The 20,819-nt window shown below is 34.3% G+C and overlaps 1 long non-coding RNA gene across 1 annotated transcript in view; it reads left to right on the top strand.

Moving 5' to 3' along the window:
• Positions 1 to 17,338, top strand: part of LOC309637021 — a 100,534-nt gene extending 83,196 nt beyond the window's left edge. The window contains exon 2 of the long non-coding RNA XR_014250367.1: positions 13,988 to 17,338. This is a non-coding gene — a long non-coding RNA (uncharacterized lncRNA). The remainder of the gene's footprint in view (positions 1 to 13,987) is intronic.
• The last annotated feature ends 3,481 nt before the right edge of the window (positions 17,339 to 20,819 follow it).

Genomic DNA, 20,819 nt, shown 5'->3' with positions numbered 1-20,819 from the left:
GACATGACCTAGAGTTGGAAAGATAAAAATAGGCAACTGCTGGTTCAGTAGACATGCTAGCAGACCCTTTAACATTCTTAGAAAAGAAAATACGTAGAATGCCCTGGCTCATTCTGAGAAGAGAAGAAAGCAATTGCTCTGTTTCTCCTTCACAATTTGTTCTCTTCAGAAAAACGAGCTCCTATAAATGTTTTAAAGGACTGAACCATTTTGAAATGGTGAATTTTTGACCATTTTAATTATTAGATTTGTTTTCTTTTCTGTTTGGTGCACAGTCAGAGGTAAACTAAAATGGCTTGTGCTGGTAGTGCGCCATGGTAAAAAGCTCAGATGACAGTAGGAAATTGCTTTCGTGATGAAGGGAAGCATTAATGAAAGCTTCTCTCATGTTTACCCTTTTAAATTGGCCCTGCAGGAGTTGTCTAAACTACCCCATTGGCAGTGGTTGGTTGACACACAGGTTGCGAAATGTTCTATGTCTGTAGGTGGTGGTTGAGTTTAGAGGTATCTACATTTTTCTGATCTGGTTTGGTATGTCATTGAAGTTTCATTTAAACTCTTTGTCACCTTGTGGTCTGGTAAAACCGAAGTCTTTACCCATGAAGAAAATATTGTTGTATGTTTGAGAAAATGTCACATTTTGCTTCCCACAAGGCTGAGTAATGTTGGCTCTCAAGATACTATAAATCATTCTGTGGCTTCAGGGCTTCAGTAGACACAAGTAGCTAGGGATTTTTTTTTTTTTTTTTTAGAAGAAAAGTAACCAAAGCAAAATCAAAGGAGGATTTTTTAAAATGTGAATTTCCTGAACTGCACCAAATTCAACTATACATTTGAGATACCCAAAGAAGTTCACTAAATAAACTTTATAGTTCACTTGGGAATCTTTCAGTTGAGTCAGAGAGTAAGAAAAGATTCATGTGGTTCAGCTGTCTAAGGGTACTCAGCATGAGACACCAGTGCAGAGTGAAGGCTCCCCTAGGATGGCCTATCTTATTCCCACTGTTGTGCTATTCCTTAATGCTTGTCTTCTCACCCTCAATAGTATGACAGGTGTGGTGCTCAGAGCATCTGAAAAGGCAGTTAGTAGAAGCTGGTATCTTTCATAGAAAATCAAATGTCCTCCCTGGAGGATTCAGTTGATAAGGGTACATATTTGATCTCTGGAATAATTCTATTTAACTTTTTTTTTTTTAGTTTTTAATCCTGAAATTTTCTCTGGTGAAAGGCAAGGGGAATTTACAGCTATTCAGCTGCTAGTGAGGGTCAAGATCTTAAATTTTTGAATCATTTGGTTTTTCACAACCACTCTAAAATATAGATTTTTATTCTCATTTTGTAGATGAAGAAATTGTAACCATGAGAGGTTGAACTCTTGCTCAGTCAACTAATGAGTGTTAGAATCCCAGTATTTATCCTGCTTTGCCTTGATCTAAGACTATCTACTGTCCTCTGTATCAAGCTTCCTCCTCTGGGGGAAAATGGTAGAAATTTAAGATTTTCCTTAGAAACGTAAAATATGATAAGTCTTAAAGATTTTCTAGTTCAACTCTTGTTTACTTAACATAGACAAAAATGAAGACCTGTAGAGAATAAGGAACTAGCCCTAAATCAAACCTTGTTTAATCAGTTTTTTAGTGGGGGTAATAATTTTTGTGTAATTTACTTAGACTAATAGATAAGCTTTGACTAGACCAGTGTAATCAGTATCACAGTTGATATGCAGAAAATTTCCATCACCCCAAAATTTTCCTCATATTCTTTTGCTGTCAATTAATCTCCTACTATTTTTTCTGTACATCACTGATATGCTTTACATCACTATAGATTAATTTTGCTTGATCTAGAATTTTGTGTATGTAAAAATCAAACTGTATAACTTCTTTGGCGCACCATAATCCCTTTTATATTTATTTATGTAGTTAAGATATCATATTACAGTCTTTTTTTTAAATTGCTGAACAGTATTTCATTTTATTGATATACTACACTTTATTCATTCACTTGAATTATTTATAGTTTTTGCCTATTGAGAAGAAAGTCTCTATGAGCTTTTGCATGCAAGGCATTTCATACCTCTTAGGTAAATACTCAGAAGAATTGCTTAGGTGTATGGTAAGAAATTGCCAAACTGATTGCCAAAGTGGTTATTTAATTTCATATTCCTACCAATAATGTATTACTTTCTCCCCATCCTTGTTAACACCTGGCATTTTCAGTATTTTTAATTTTAGCCATTCTAGTAGGTGTATGGCAATATCTCATGGTTTAACATCTCATTTTCCTGGGGCCAAAAGCATTGAGCATCTTTTTTTGCATTTGTTGGCCATTCATGTATCTTCTTTGGGAAAATGTCTGTTCAAAACTTTTACCTATTTTTTTTTAATTGGGGTTCTAATTTTCTTCTTGAGTCATAAGAATGATTTTTATATTCTGAATATAAGTCCTTCATCAGATACATGTAACACAAATATGTTCAACTAGTCTGCGGATTGCCTTTCCATTTTTTTAAAGATGGTTTTCATAGAATTGGAGTGTTAATTTTGGTGAAGTCATTTTTTATTTTTTTTGCATTCTACATAAGAAACATTTGCCTAAATAAAGTTAAAATGTTTTTTCTTTTATGTTTTCTTCTGGAAATTTTAAATTTTAAAATTTTAAATTTTTAAGTTCAATTTTGTATGTGTTATGAGGTAAGGGCTTTATTTATTTTTTCCATAGGGATATCTATTTGTTGAAAACATTGTCCTTTCCCCATTAAATAACTGCCATGTCTTTTTGCAGTTTTTAAAATAGTTTTTAAAAATGCACTATTAGTGTGTTTGTCTATTTCTGGACTCTCTATTTTGTTTTATTGATCTGTATGTTTCTCCTTGCACAAACACTACAATGTCTTGATTACTGTAGCTTTTTAGTAAGTATTGAAATCAGACAGTGTAATCCTCTTTTTGAAGTGTTTTGGCTATTATAAGTTCTTTGCATTTCATACAAATTTTAGAATCAGGTTGTCAATGTTAAAGAAAAGCCTGATGGAATTGTGTTGGGATTGTACTGAAATCTATAAAATAATTTGGAGAGAATATACATTTTAACCATGATGAGTCTTTCATAACCAAGTGTCTTTTCATTGTCCCAACAATGTTTGAATTATTCACTATGTTCATCTTGAACATATTTTGTTAAATTTACCCCTAAACATTTCTTTTTTGTACGTCATTATAAATGGTATGTTTTATTGGAAATTTTATTTTCTAACTGTTCTTTACTAACATAAAAATACCCTGGACTTTTCTATAATAATTCTGCATCCTGTGACTGTTAAAATCACTGTTTTTTACACAGTTTTGCTGTTGTTGATTCCTTAGAATGTCCTATATACATATTCATGTCAAATGTTCACTAGGACAATTTTATTAATTTTTTTCCAATCTTTATATCTTTTATTTATTTTTGCTTCCCTTCTTACACAGCTAGAACTTCCAGTAGGATATTGAATAGAAGTGGAGGAAACCATTATCTTGCCTTGTTTCCAGTCTTAGGGGAAAGCATTTAGACTTTCACTATCATACAGGTTCACTATAAATTTTTCATACAAGCCTTTTAATAGGTTGAGAAAATTCTTCTCCAAGTCCAGTGTGCTGATAGCTTTTAACTTAAATGAATGCTGGATTTTAAAAAATGTTTGTTTTCCACATATATTGAAATGATCATATGGGTTTTTTAAATTCTCTTAATATTTTCAATTACATGGATTATTTTTCAAATATTAAATCAACTGTTTAATTCCTAGGATATACATCACTCAGTCAATGTAAGTATCCTCTTTATATATTTCCAAATTCAATTTTCTAATATTTTGTTAAGGATTTTTGTGTTTGTGTTCATGAGGGAAGTCGTCTGTAGTTTTCTTTCAGTATCTTTGCCAGTTTTGGTATCAATGTATACTTGCCTCATAAAATAAATTGGGATTGTTCCCTCCTCTTTTTTCTGGAAGAGTTTGTGTATAATTGTGGTTGGTTGAAATCAGCTCCTAAGCCATCTAGGCTTAGACTATTGTTTATGGGAAAGACTCTAACTACGAATTTGATTTGTTTGTATTGATTCAGAGTTTCAGGTTTTCTTTTTCTTTTTGTCTCAGTTTTTAAAAATTTGTATCTCTTAATATGTTTGTGCATTTCATCAAGGTTGGAAGATTTATTAGGATATTGATTAATTATAGTTTCCTATTATTCTTTCAATGTCTATAGGATCTGTATTGAGTTTCATTCTTTCATTCCTGATATTGATTATTTAAGCTGTTGCCTATTCTTGATCAGATATTTCTTTACTTTTATTTTTATTGAGATATAATTGACATTAACATTATATTAGTTTCAGGTGTACAACATAATGATTCTGTATTTGTATATATTATAAAATGACCACCACAATAAGTCTAATTAACATTCATCTCCAAACTTAGTTAAAATATTTTTTTATTGTGATGAGAACTTTTAAAATCTTTTCAAAAGTTTTTAATAACTTCCACAAAAAATTTCATATTTTCACCTCTGACTCTGTAATTCATGTTCTCATCAGTTTCACCTAAATTACAGGTACCCATGGTCTCCTAACAAGTTTTATGCTTGTTTTACCATTAGTATTGCTCCTTTCCTACCTGTTCTCATTTTGGCCAGAGGACCTGGATCATATCAATATTTTATTACCCCATTGCTTAAACTTCCTCAATGAATTCTCACCAAAATTAAATAAATTCTCAACTTCTCAATATAGCACACAGCATTATTATCTAGTTCCAGTTTAATAACTTCCCATTTATTGAGAAGAATTCTAAACCTTAATCATTCTGAACTGTTCTGAAGGCAGTGCACAGTCTCTTAGTTTTCTGCTTTAAAAGGACTATTTTCCCTCTAAAATACCCTTTGTCCAACCCCATTGCCAACTTTCTCTCTTACACCCTTCTCATTCATTGCTGGTGGGAATACAAAATGATACAGCTACTTTGGAAGATAGGTTAGCAGTTTCTTACAAAACTAAACATACTCTTACCATATGATCCAGCAATTGTGCTTGGTATTTACACCAAAGGGTTGAAAACTTATGTCACTACAAAAACCTGCAAACAGATGTTTATAGCAGATTTATTCATAAATGTTAAAACTTGGAAGCAACCAAGATGTCCTTCAGTAAGTGAATGGATAAATAAACTGTGGTATATGCAGACAAATGCATATTACTAAGTGAAAGAAGGCAATTTGAAAAGGCTACATACTGTGTGATTCCAACTATATGGCATTTTGGACATGGCAAAACTATGGAGACAGTAAAAAGGTCAGTGGTTGCCAGTGTTTGGAGTAAGGAGATGGATGAGTAGGCAGAGCACACAGAATTTTTAGGGCAATGAAAATACTCTGTATGATACTATAATGATGGTACATATATCATTATATTGTACATTTGTTCTGTTAACAAAGAGACAACAGACCCAAAATGGAGTCACATGTGCTAAGCCCATGTCACCAAACAGAAACTTAATACCTAACCTAACTGCAATTTCAGCCTCTCCCAGGGATGTAATCCTAACCAGTCAGTCTGGAATTTCCTGTTAAGCAGTAGTGAGGTAATCTGCCTGATAGGCCCAGAGGAAGATGACTTTGCCTGAAACAATCAGCTCTTTGCTAGAATAACTTCTTTGTTCTGCTCTTATAAAAGTCTTCCATTTTGTATTGCTTTTCAGAGCTCCTTTCTATTTGCTAGATGGGATGCTTGCCTGATTCATGAACTGTTGAGTAAAGCCAATAAGATCTTTAAATTTTACTCAGTTGACTTTTGGTTTTTAATAGTTCAAACCCATAGTATGATCAACACCAAAAGTGAACCCTTAAGTAAATTATGGACTTTGGGTGATTATGATGTGTCAGTATAGGCGCATCAGTTGTAACAAATGTACCACCTTGGTGAGTGATATTGATAATGGAGGAGGCTATGCATGCATGGGGGCAGGAGGTATATGGGGAATCTCTATACGTTCCTCTCAGTTTTGCTGTTAACTGCCCTAAAAAAGTCTTTAAAATAATAACAACAACAAAAGCAAAAGTTGAATAAAAGGTAAATAATATAGGTGAATGGCTGGCTAACATAACTGGAAGTTCCAAAGGAAGGGTAGATTTCATCTGTCTTGATTTAGATGCTCATCTTTACCCTCAAAGATCCAATTTTATTCTGGTTCCCTGTATTTCATAGTACTAGAGTTTACCCAACACTGACTTCCTTCATGATGTCAAAATGACTGACAATTCCAGGCTTCATATCTTCATACTACATCTTTCAGAAAGACACAAAAGTTGGCTACAAGTAGCTCTCAGAGAAATCTAAAAATATATATCTTTTCTAGATGTCCATAGCATAATTCTTTTTGAATCTTGAACGAACTTGACCTCTGAAATTGATCATATTTCCATCCCAGATAAATCCCTTATGGACAAAGAAATGCTATATGCTGATGAGAGTAGACTTTAGGTACCTGAACCAAGCACTGTGTTAGTGGCATTTTGTTACCTCAGTAGGGTTATACTTATCAGAAATCATCTCTGGAACTTGGAGTGAGCAAATTACTCCCAACCACCAAATCTATGTCTTTTAAATAGTTTGGAAAAAGAGTGAATCTTGGGGATAAAACGTGGACATTTCTAACTATAGCTAGATATGATGAATTCTAATATTTTTCCAAAAAATCCCATGAAATTAGAGTTGATAAATTTACCAAGTGAAAACACTTGACATCCAGTTAAATTTGAATTTCAGACAAATAATGATTAATTTTTAGTCTAATATGTTCTCTGAAACACTGTACTTGAAATTCCATTTAACTTCAATACTTAAATGATTTATTCAAAATTTTAAAAATTAAAGACTGCTACTTTATGAGAAACAAAGTAAATAATAATAAGATTAAGGCTGTCTGTAGTTTTCAGATGATTAGTCCATCCAGTGACCATGCATGCATCCACAATTGGGTGAAAGTGTTAGGGAGGAAAATCAGTTCAACACTCCTGGTTTCAACGAGGAGGACATATCCTTAAGTCCTACATGTCTCTCTCTGATCCCTTACTGATTGCTGAACTTGGCAAGAGTTTGCTTGGCTCTATACTGTTTCCTTTTTAGGAGGAAGCTACCTCTCATATCTCAAAGAGCAGCTTCTACTGTTGCATGCAGGAAGTCTCTTATTCCAAGTTGCTTGACTGGATAAACTTCTCCAACTCAGCTTTAGACTTAGGAAGTCCATTTGACTCTCATTCTACAGATTTCCATTTAATTTAGATTTTATTAATAATAAAGGGGCATTCTAACCCCATCTACCGCTCCTTTTGCCCCACTTGATCTACAGAACTTGAGAGGAAAAAGGTAATATTTATATGCCTTCCTTAGACATCTCAACCCAAATCATATCTGTTAATTTATATGTGCTGACACTAAAAAGTTACCAGTATATGCTACATGTTTACATGAACAACATAAATTTTGGAATTTTTAATTTATACATTTTGAAATAAAACTCAAAATTTGTGGAATAGTAAACATATATTCCCCATTTTTAATTATTATAATAAAAATTGTATATAATAATGGAATACAGAAATGGAGGGATATATTTCTGAAGACATATAAAAATGGCTGTATCATGTGAATTACTCAGAGAAATCAAAAAAGAAATGGCACTAAACATTAGATGAAAGAAGGAATACAGGCAATTTAGTATAATAATCCAAAAGTATAGATTCTGGAGAAATTCAGCTGAATTTGTATTCAAATTCATATGTCTAAGCTCTGTCCACAAAGTCCCAAAACAGCCAACCCCAAAGAAGGCAAAACATACTTCTAGAGAGGTCGGGATTTTAGGTGGGAAGGTGAACATGGAAGAATTTGTGGCCAGCTTTATATAGCTAGTGACATGTTATTTGAAACACTACATTGAGAGGGTTTTGCTTTCCTTATCACTATAGTGTTAGATGCCACATGAAAAGTTGTGTTTCAAAATTAACAAAACAAGTACTGAGACAGGATCATCTAGAAACTTCAAGGATATTACATTCTAGACATGGATTTTGTGAGATAGGCACCTCCCTCAGAAGTGGGAACCTTTAAAATAAAGCTATGGCCTCAGCCCTTGGTGAGAAGTTTACAAAACAAGCTGTACTTTGCATCTCTGGGTCTAACAAAGATCACATATCAAAGCTTCATGACCAAATTAATGTGTAGCTTATCCCCCTCCCCAAGGTCTTTCCCTTGGTTTTATTATTACTGACAATATTGTAAGAGTGGTGTGAAATGGCCAATTCACACATGTGCCACGTTTTGCACACTACCTGAACCTGCTGGAACATGATTGTCCTAAGATTGATGACAGTCATAAACATCTTCTGGCAGAAGCTTGCAAAATCTGCACCTATTTTAGTCACTCAGTAATGACCCATAAAATTCTTTGAGAACTACAGGAGAAAAACAATGTACATAATCATGCATAAATTAAAACTGGAAGTGCCAGTTCAATGGAATATGACTTCTCACACTCTGGAACAACTGTGGAGCAATTGAAAAATAAACAAACCTGTAAAACGTGGGTGCAGCCAACGGTCAACAGAGAAGGTGTTCTCTGTTGGAGATCAAACCATTACCCAGCACTTTTGTTGAGTAGATTTCCTCTTTGGTCTGTGAAAATATTCAGAGTAATTTACATAATCCTTCCTGGAGTGTTCTCTTACAAAAGCAGTGCCAATCTGAATAAATGAGAGGTAAAATGTTCATCTTGATTTCCCTTTGCATTGAGGACCATTTTTCTGCAGGAAATATGATACACGCAATATTGTTCCTGATTTTCTTGTTTACATCAAGGTTTCAAGTTTAAGCTCTGTCATGTTCATGGGTGAACAATTCAGAAAAGCCCTTTATTTTATCAAGGTTCAAAGAAATAAAACAATATCTGACATCCTTAAAACTATGTTCATAGAACTCAAAAATTGTTAATTCATAGAGTATTTCTTAACAATATTTCAGAATCACTTTCTCAGCCCTACTCACTGTGAGTAGGACTCTTTAGCGTATTTGGAATTGAAAAAATAATCAGGTTTATGGTCAGGTTTCCATCTTTGTCTTCTCAATTTGAAATCCTGTCCTGTGGTTATTTGGAAATTTCTCAAGTAGAAAGCAATGGGACCAGAGTTTTCTCTGTGATCTAGCATTATGTCCAGTAGTCAATAGTGTGGCTGCATTAATATCCCCTCAAGAAGCAAGACTGTATTTGGAGGAATTGACCCCAGATCTTGAGGTGGGTTTAAATGGTCCTAGTGTAATCCCAACTCACTTGCTAGAAGTTGCTTTACTAATGGATATGTGACCAGTTCTGTAGCAGATTTATAAGAGGCCTTTGGGAAAATTCTTTCTTACTCTTCAACGTGAATAAGAACATTTTTCTCTCTCCACCATGGTTGTGAATGAGGAAACATGTAGCCCCTATTTCTTTTAGTATCTATCTTAAATCTTTGGAAGAATGAGAGTCTGGATGAAACCAACAAGAAGTTTGTTAACCTGCTGGACAAACCAACACTAAATCTGGCCCACCTGATTTCCTGTTACGTGAGCTATTAAGTGACCTATTCTCTAAACATCATTGTTTTAGGCTTTGTTATTTACAATGAGAGACACTCCAACAGATTCAAGAGAGTCACAAATTTTTCTTTCTAATAAGGCTAGTACTTTGTGGGGCAGAGGGTTGCAGATGCTCTGACAGTAAGTGTATAGGCCAAAGAAGTAGCCCCTTTAGACAGTCAGAAAAAATTCACACTCAAAATATCAGCTCAGGAAAAAACAATCTCACACTTTTGGGCCAGTTCTGTAATCATTGTAAAACACTGAAGTATATTTATCACAATAATGGTAGAGAGCATTGCAATCTAATAACATATTTGGAAAATATGGAGTCACCACATACACAATTATAGATTATTAATTCTCAAAAAAAAAGAATATAATTAATCACCTGGAATGATAGGAAGAGCATACTACTGGACACTAAGAAAACTATGGTTTTGTTTTCATTCTGTAGCTTTCAAACTTGCCTCTTAGGAGGACATAGTTTTCTCATTGGTAAAATGAGGCACGTGAGTGATGTTTCTATAAAGTAATTCACAATTTTAAATTATTAGATCTGATTTTAAGGAGTTTGAAAACACAAGTCAAGGCACCTAATTGCTTTTGCTCTCATGTTCCTCATCTGTTAAAGGGAATTGTAAAATATCAGATGTATGCATATCAGGCCTAGAACTCTTTTTTTTTTGAGAACCATATCTGCCCCCTTCCCAACTGGTGCCACACCCCGTCATTGCTTATTACACAGTAAACTCATTAGTTCAGGTGGTTTGAAAGAAGTTGATCTGACTCTCTCAAGGTAGACACTAGACTCGGCCTGACCAATCAAGGATTAGCACCAGCAATTGGTACAGGAATAGAAACTTGAAGCAGGCTAGACCAATTAATCCCCTCTTAGGACGTTGGCTACAGCTAATTAGAAAGAAACCTCCCTTACCTACAAACACAAACCCAAAACAATTAAGAAAATGGTAATAGGAACATACATATCGATAATTACCTTAAATGTGAATGGATTAAATACTCCAACCAAAAGACACAGGCTTGCTGAATGGATACAAAAACAAGACCCATATATATGGTGAATACAAGAGACCCACTTCAGACCTAGGGACACATACAGACTGAAAGTGAGGGGATGGAAAAAGATATTCCATGCAAATGGAAATGAAAAGAGAGCTGGAGTAGCAATATTCATATCAGATAAAATAGACTTTAAAATAAAGAATGTTACAAGAGACAAGGAAGGACACTACATAATGATCAAGGGATCAATCCAAGAAGAAGATATAACAATTATAAATATATATGCACCAAACATAGCAGCACCTCAATACATAAGGCAAATGCTAACAGCTATAAAATAGGAAATCGACAGTAACAAAATAATAGTGTGGAACTTTAACACCTCACTTACAACAATGGATAGATCATCCAGACAGAAAATTAATAAGGATATACAAGCTTTAAATGACACAATAGACCAGATAGATTTAATTGATATTTATAAGACATCCCATCTGAAAAGAGCAGATTACACTTTCTCCTTGAGTGCACACTGAACATTCTCCAGAATAGAACACATCTTGTGTCACAAATCGAGCCTCAGTAAATTTAAGAAAATTGAAATCATATCAAGCATCTTTTCTGACCACATGCTATGAGATTAGAAATCAATTACAGGGAAAAAACATAAAAAAACACAAACACATGGAGGCTAAACAATGCATTACTAAATAACCAAGAGATCACTGAAGAAATCAAAGAGGAAATGAAAAATACCTAGAGACAAAGGACAATGCAAATACGATTATCCAAAACCTATGGGATGCAGCAAAAGCAGTTCTAAGAGGGAAGTTTATAGTAATACAATCCTACCTCAAGAAACAAGAAAAATCTCAAATAAACAGTCTAACCTTACACCTAAAGGAACTAGAGAAAGAAGAACAAATGAAACCCAAAGTTAGTAGAAGGAAAGAAATCATAAAGATCAGAGCAGAAATAAATGAAATAGAAACAAAGAAAACAATAGAAAGGATCAATAAAACTAAAAGCTTGTTCTTTGTGAAGATAAACAAAATTGACAAACAATTAGCCAGATTCATCAAGAAAAAGAGGGAGAGGACTCACATCAATAAAATTAGAAATGTAAAAAGAAAAGTTACAACAGAAAACACAGAAATACAAAGCATCATAAGAGACTACTGCAAGCAACTCTATGCAAGTAAAATGGACAATGTGGAAGAAATGGACAAAATCTTAGAAAGGTATAGCCTTCCAAGACCGAATCAGGAAGAAACAGATAATATGAACAGACCAATCACAAGTAATGAAACTGAAACTGTGATTAAAAGTCTTCCAACAAACAAAAGTCTAGGACCAGATGGCTTCAAAGGTGAATTCTATCAAACATTTAGAGAAGAGAAAACACCCATCGTTCTCAAACTCTTCCAACAAATTGTAGAGGAAGGAACACTCTAAAACTCATTCTATGAGGCCACCATCACCCTGATATCAAAACCAGACAAAGATACTACAAGAAAAGAAAATTACACAATATCACTGATGAATATAGATGCAAAAACCCTCAAAAAATACTAGCAAACAGAATCCAACAACACATTAAAATGATCATAAACCATGATCAAGTGGGATTTATCCCAGGGATGCAAGGATTCTTCAATATACTCAAATCAATCAATGTGATACACCATATTAACAAATTGAAGAATAAAAACCATATGATCATCTCAATAGATGCAGAAAAAGCTTTTGACAAAATTCAACACCCATTTATGATAAAAACTCCCCAGAAAGTGGGCATAGAGGGAACCTACCTCAACATAATAAAGGCCATATAAGACAAACCCACAGCAAACATCATTCTTAATGGTGAAAAACTGAAAGCATTTCCTCTAAGGTCAGGAACAAGACAAGGCTGTCCACTCTCACCACTATTATTCAGCATAGTTTTGGAAGTCCTAGCCACATCAATCAGAGAAGAAACAGAAATAAAAGGAATCCAAATCAGAAAAGAAGATGTAAAACTGTCACTGTTTTCAGATGACATGATACTATACATAGAGAATCCTAAAGATGTCACCAGAAAACTACAAGAGCTAATCAGTGAATATGGTAGAAAACTACTAGAGCTAATCAGTGAATTTGGTAATGTTGCAGGATACAAAATTAATGCAGAAATCTCTTGCATTACTATACACTAATGATGAAAAAATCTGAAAGAGAAATTAAGGAAACACTCCCATTTACCATTGCAACAAAAAGAAAAAGATACCTAGGAATAAACCTACCTAGGGAGACAAAAGACCTGTATGCAGAAAACTATAAGACACTGGTGAAAGAAATTAAAGGTGATACAAACAGATGGAGAGATATACCATGTTCTTGGATTGGAAGAATCAATATTGTGAAAATGACTATACTACCTAAAACAATCTACAGATTAAATGGAATACCTATCAAATTACCAATGGCATTTCTTACAGAACTAGAACAAAAAATCCTAAAATTTGTATGGAGACACAAAAGACCCCGAATAGCCAAAGCAGCCTTGAGGGAAAAAAACAGAGCTGAAGGAACCAGGTTCCCTGATTTCAGACTATACTACAAAGCTACAGTAATCAAGAAAATATGGTAATGGCACAAAAACAGAAACATAGATCAATGGAACAAGATAGAAAGCCCAGAGATAAACCCATGCACTTATGGTCAACTAATCTATGACAAAGGAGGCAAGGATATACAATGGAGAAAGACAGTCTCTTCAATAAGTGGTGCTGGGAAAACTGGACAGCTACATGTAAAAGAATGAAATTAGAACACTCCTTAACACCATACACAAAAATAAACTCAAAATGGATTAGAGACCTAAATGTAAGGCCAGACACTATCAAACTCTTAGAGGAAAACATAGGAAGAACACTCTTTACCATAAATCACAGCAAGATTTTTTTGATCCACCTCCTAGAGTAATGGAAATAAAAACAAAAATAAACAAATGGGACCTAATGTAACTTACAAGCTTTTGCAAAGGAAAGGAAACTACAAACAAGACGAAAAGACAACCCTCAGAATGGGAGAAAATATTTGCAAACCAATCAATAGACAAAGGATTAATCTCCAAAATATATAAACAGCTCATGCAGCTCAATATTAAAAAAACAAACAACCCAATACAAAAATGGGCAGAGGACCTAAATATATATTTTTCCAAAGAAGACATACAGATGCACACTAGGCACATGAAAAGCTGCTCAACATCACTAATTATTAGAGAAATGCAAATCAAAACTACAATGAGGTATCACCTCACACCAGTTAGAATTGGTATCATCAGAAAATCTACAAACAACAAATGCTGGAGAAGGTGTGGAGAAAAGGGAACCCTCTTGCTCTGTTGGTGGGAATGTAAATTGATACAGCCACTATGGAGAATAGTATGGAGCTTCGTTAAAAAACTAAAAATAGAATTACCATATGATCCAGCAATCCCACTACTGAGCATATACCCAGAGAAAACCATAATTCAAAACGACACATGCACCCCAATGTTCATTGCAGCACTATTTACGATAGCTAGGTCATGGAAGCAACCTAAATGCCCATTGACAGACGAATGCATAAAGAAGATGTGGCACATATATACAATGGAATATTACTCAGCCATAAAACGGAATGAAATTGGGTCATTGTAGAGACATGGATGAATCTAGATACTGTCATACAGAGTGAAGTAAGTCAGAAAGAGAAAAACAAATATCGTATATTAACGCATTTATATGGATCCTAGAAAAATGGTACAGATGAACTGGTTTGCAGGGCAGAAATTGAGACACAGATGTAGAGAACAAATGTATGGACACCAAGGGGGGAAAGTGGCAGGGGTGGTGGTGGTGGTGGTGTGATGAATTGGGAGTTTGGGATTGACATATATACACTAATATGTATAAAATGTATAATTAATAAGAACCTGCTCCATAAAAAAATAAATAAAATTAAATTAAAAAAGAAAAAAAGAAAAAAAAAGAAACCTCCCTTTTTCTGAGATTGTGAACAAGGAGGAAAATTTGACTTTAGTTTGCCAATGACCGTTTTGCTACTGCTTGGAGGGAGCATTATTGAGAATGAAGATAAGTGGAAGGGAATAGATTTAAGAGACAGAGAGGATTTCATTTTTAATTATTGCATTCAAATGTTTGAATATGATTTTTTGTTTGTTTCATGAGCTGATAGATTCTATTTTTTTTAAGATAGTAATTTTCCTCACATTTCTATCACTAAATGCTTAAAACATCAACTGACATTAATAACTTAAAAATTTATTGGAAATTTTTAATGATATAAAGCATGCGAAAGAGCTTTCTAAAATGCAAATAACTATGCAAAGGTTACCAAAACTATTATATATTATTTATTTTTCTGATAAAGTATAGAAAAATACTTTTATTTAAGAATAAAATACTTTTTTGTTATTATTATTCAAATAGACACTATCTTAAATAAAACATCTAATTTTTGTACCCTTATCTTTGCTGTTTTAGGAGAACCTACTTGACTTATCTCATGGTCAAGAAACATGTCAAATATCTATGGATTTGTATGCATAATATATGATTGCTGAGTAGGAAGCAGGACTATATTTTCTTACTATATAATACTGTTTTCATTTTCTTCTGTTAGAGCTCTTATAACACTTTGAGCTTTTAGAATAAAGGTGATAAATGCCAAAAATTAGTATTCCAATGGTTTAATAAGAATGAAAATAGAGACTTTGTGAGGTACGCTGAGTCTACAAGACTTTAAATAGGATCTGAAATCATTAATCCACAATTTCTGGACTAACCCACTTCAATAAAGAAGAGTTCCAGAACCTAGCTTGCAAAATGATTATAAGATTAATGCAGGATTAAATTTTCTTTCAATTATAAGACATAGTCTGGAAAATGCTCTAAAGAGAATAAAGAAAAAAGGCCTATAAGAGGTACATTTGGTGTAAAGTGATTTTAAATATGCTTCTTAATTGCTGGGGGCTATTTTGATTTTCATCTAATCATTGAATTACTGAAGCTCAATTCATCTGATAAAATAGTTGAGCTTAGTGGTAATGAAGTCAGGTAATGTCTTATCTGAGTCAGGCATCAAATGGGCAGTGTGTTTAACCATTAATAAGGAGTTTACAGACTGAAATACTTTCATCCAAGTTACATATCTCAAGCCAATTCATTGGAATAAGAAAAGGTTTAGAAATGGGAAATCATTTGAGAAGCTGGGTCTTTAACTATTTAATAAAATTACTTGTTATTTAAATAAAGGTAATTAAAAGTGTAATGCTCTGGAACTATTAGGCACCTACTCAAAAAGAGAGGATTTTTGTTTTGTGAAAGAGCTAATACCTTGAAGAAAGCATAAGCTTCACAATGAGAATCCCATAGATACTTTTAAAGAGCTGGAGATTAACTCATTTAAATAAACAGTCATTTTATGACTTTTTCACCAGGGAAGCCAGCACTTCCTTAGGGCTCTTGAATTAGGGAGTTCCACACCAGGGTTCTGTAAATTAGCTATGTGGGCATTCATATTATCAAGACCTTCACCTCTGCAGGAGACCTCACATGGGCAGAAATCAAAGAAATGTAGTAATCTTGTGATTTCAGCAATCTCCTGTCTAGAATGCTTTTGGTTTTCTATTGCACCTCTCTTAAACAACAAACAAACTAACAAAAAAAAACTCTGAAACCATTATTTGTTTGATTCTAATGAGTAACATATATTGGAAGGCCAGACCCAACTGCACTTTCTCAGGTGTTCATTCCCATAAAGGAATTTTTATACAAGTTGGTTTGGTATCATAAAATGTAAAAATTTATACAACTGCTCAGTACAAGTTTCAGGGCAGGTTTATAGTAAAAAAAAAAAAAAAAAAAAGATATTTTAACTGAAAATGTACAAATGTACTGGCTCTTCCATATTTTTTACATGAACTCAAGCAAAGCTATATTCACATATGAAAAACATCCAATTTCATTTCGTCCCTCCTCCCCAACATATGGTAAGTATTTCCTTGGTTTCTAAATCTGATGCATTTCCAAATACACTTGGGGAAGAAGTGTAAGTTACCATACTTCCAACTAATTTTTCTCAGGAAAATTTGTACAACATAAGCTTTACAGAATGGATAAGTTTTATTAAAAAGAAGAGTCTTTATCCCTTCAATGCTTAGAAACCTGTGAAATTGCAGCCCACTGGAAAGAAACCTTGATATTATTTGCTGGATTTCTGTCAATAACAAACTTTCCCATTTTATTTATGTTTCTGAAGTCAAACATGCATTTTTACCAGCAATGGACCAAGAGAAAGAAATTGTCTACCCTGGATGTCTGGGCTCCCAGGCTGGTTAAGAAGAGGGGCCTGTTAAGTCATGCATTCTACTTTATCATGTTTGTTTTTGTTTCTTTATAGAAAACCAAACCAAACAAAGGAACTTTCTACAATGCATTCTAAAATTATCACTAACTGACTTATATCTGTAGAAATTTCTTCCTCCTGGGTCACTTCAGCAATCATGTCTCCTTTTATTTTTTCTAAATACATCAGTAGTATTTTGTGCTAAAAAGCAATGCCTTCTTGCTATACTGTATATTACTTTTAACTATGGGTTGAGCTGCTCTGGGCCTGACAAGTCATAAAGCATTAGTAGATGATTGGTTCTTCCCTTTGGCACTCAGCCTAATAATACCTAGAGTATTTAACTAGGGAAATCACCACTGACTTTGTAATCCCATGTGTGACACTTGTTCTGTGAACAGGTAAAGGAGAAGTAAGTCAAGCATTTGTCAGGAAGTCTCCACTGTATCTTTATCCCCAAAAGTAGGAACTGTCAGCATTTGTGACTTCAGGCTAGCCTATGTTCTGATATTATTGTGCACATTCCCAGAGGGGATTCTTTGGAAGGACTTTTGCATTCATGTGAAAAGAAGTATTTCAGCTGTTTTTCACAAGTACTGATTGCTCAGGACATAGTGACTGCTACAGGTGCTGAAGCTGAAGGACATAAATATACTATAATATGTTTTGTCATAAACAATCACAAAGGCTCTTTTCACAGGTGATTGAACAAAATGAATAACAGAATGGGGACTTGTAGTCTGATGCTTCTTGCTCATGTAAACTCATGTTCTGCATTTTAGAATTTGTTGAAGGCATAGTTTCTGCTTTGGGAATAAACCCCATTAATCAGGTCATTCCTCTAAGTGTATTCTGAAGTAGCTACTTTTGGTGGTTAAACTTCACATATTATATTAGGTAACAGAGCATGCTTTTAACAACATGCTATCACTAAAGGCAAGAGAAAACATTCATTTTAGATAAAGCAGGTTAATGCATGTCAACTCCTAACACTGCTCGCTGAAATCAAGGTAAGAGTGAGCTACAGAACACTATCAACAGTAGCAAACATTTGCTAAATACCTACTATGTGCTGGGCACTATATCAGATATTGAGAAGAAATTTCTATCCTATTCTATTCTATCCTATCCTATCCTATCCCATTATATTTCATAGGTGATATAAAACAGGGAGCAATTCAAGGCAGTAATAAATAATCTGCTATATGTATTGAAATACATTAAGACATATGATCTGCTTCAAGAGACAAAACAACTGAGGTCCTTGCAAATTAAGAGGCTTGCTCAACATTAAAAGGATCATACATCATGATCAAGTGGGGTTTATCCCAGGAATGCAAGGATTCTTCAATATATGCAAATCAATCAATTAGGTAAACCATATTAACAAACTGAAGGTGAAAAATCATATGATCATCGCAATAGATGCAGAAAAAGCTTTCGACAAAATTCAACACCCATTTATGATAAAAACCCTCCAGAAAGTAGGCATAGAGGGAACTTACCTCAACATAATAAAGGCCATATATGACAAACTCACAGCCAACAACGTTCTCAATGGCGAAAAACTGAAACCATTTCCACTAAGATCAGGAACAAGACAAGGTTGCTCACTCTCACTGTTATTATTCAACATAGATTTGGAAGTTTTAGTCACAGCAATCAGAGAAGAAAAAGAAATAGAAGGAATCCAAATCTGAAAAGAAGTAAAACTGTCACTATTTGCAGATGACATGATACTATACATAGAGAATCCTAAAGATGCTACCAGAAAACTACTAGAGCTAATCAATGAATTTGGGAAAGTAGCAGGATACAAAATTAATGCACAGAAATCTCTTGCATTCCTATACACTAATGATGAAAAATCTGAAAGAGAAATTAATAAACACTCCCATTAACCAATGCAACAAAAAGAATAAAATACCTAGGAATAAACCTACCTAAGGAGACAAAAGACCTGTATGCAGAAAACTATAAGACACTGATGAAAGAAATTAAAGTTGAAACAAATAAATGGAGAGATATACCATGTTCTTGGATTGGAAGAATCAACATTGTGAAAATGACTATACTACCCAAAGCAATCTACAGATTCAGTGCAATCGCTATCAAACTACCACTGGCATTTTTCACAGAACTAGAACAAAAAATTTCACCATTTGTATGCAAACACAAAAGACTTGAATAGCCAAAGCAATCCTGAGAAAGAAAAACGGAGCTGGAGGAATCAGGCTCCCTGACTTCAGACTATACTACAAAGCTACAGTAATCAAGACAGTATGGTAGTGACACAAAAACAGAAATATAGATCAATGGAACAGGATAGAAAGCCCAGAGATAAACCCATGCACATATGGTCACCGTACCTTTGATAAAGGAGGCAAGAATATACAATGGAGAAAAGACAGCCTCTTCAATAAGTGGTGCTGGGAAAACTGGACAGCTACATGTAAAAGAATGAAATTAGAACACTCCCTAACACCATACACAATAATAAACTCAAAATGGATTACAAACCTAAATGTAAGGCCAGTCACTATAAAATTCTTAGAGGAAAACATAGGCAGAACACTATGACATAAATCACAGCAAGATCTTTTTTGACCCACCTCCTAGAGAAATGGAAATAAAAACATAAATAAACAAATGGGACCTAATGAAACTTAAAAGCTTTTGCACAGCAAAGGAAACCATAAAAGAGACAAAAAGACAATCTTCAGAATGGGAGAAAATATTTGCAAATGAAGCAAATGACAAAGGATTAATCTCAAAAATTTACAAGCAGCTCATGCAACTCAATATCAAAAAAACAAACAACCCAATCAAAAATGGGCAGAAGACCTAAATAGACATTTCTCCAAAGAAGACATACAGATTGCCAACAAACATATGAAAGGATGCTCAACATCACTAATCATTAGAGAAATGTAAATCAAAACTACAATGAGGTATCACCTCACACCAGTCAGGATGGCCATCATCAAAAACTACAAACAATAAATGCTGGAGAGGATGTGGAGAAAAGGGAACCCTCTTGAACTCTTGGTAAGAATGTAAATTGATACAGCCACTATGGGGAACAGTATGGAGGTGCCTCAAAAAACCAAAAATAGAACTACCATACGACCCAGCAGTCCTACTACTGGGCATATACCCAGAGAAAACCATAATTCAAAAAGAGTCATGTACCACAATGTTCACTGCAGCACCATTTACAATAGCCAGGACATGGAAGCAACCTAAGTGTCCATCAACAGATGAATGGATAAAGAAGATGTGGCACATATATACAATGGAATATTACTCAGGCATAAAAGAAATGAAATTGACTTATTTGTAGTGAGGTGGATGGACCTAGAGACCGTCATACAGAGTGAAGTACAGAGTGAAGTAAGTCAGAAAGAGAGAAACAAATACCATATGCTAACACATATATATGGAATCTAAACAACAACAACAAAAATGGTTCTGAGGAACCTAGGGGCAGGACAGGAATAAAGATGCAGACGTAGAGAATGGACTTGAGGACATGGGGAGGGGGAACATTAATCTGGGACGAAGTAAGAGAGTAGCATGGACATATATACGCTACCAAATGTAAAATAGATAGCTAGTGGGAAGCAGCCACATAGCACAGGGAGATCAGCTCGGTGCTTTGTGTCCACCTAGAGGGGTAGGATAGGGAGGGTGGGAGGGAGATGCAAGAAGGAGGTGATATGGGGATGTATGTATATATATATAGCTGA

The sequence above is a fragment of the Balaenoptera physalus genome, assembly GCF_965194825.1.
Source record: "Balaenoptera physalus genome assembly, chromosome: 1".
In the NCBI taxonomy this organism is placed as follows: Eukaryota; Metazoa; Chordata; class Mammalia; order Artiodactyla; family Balaenopteridae; genus Balaenoptera; species Balaenoptera physalus.
Note: the sequence above shows the minus strand (reverse complement) of the source record. Positions and strands in the feature narration are given on the sequence as shown.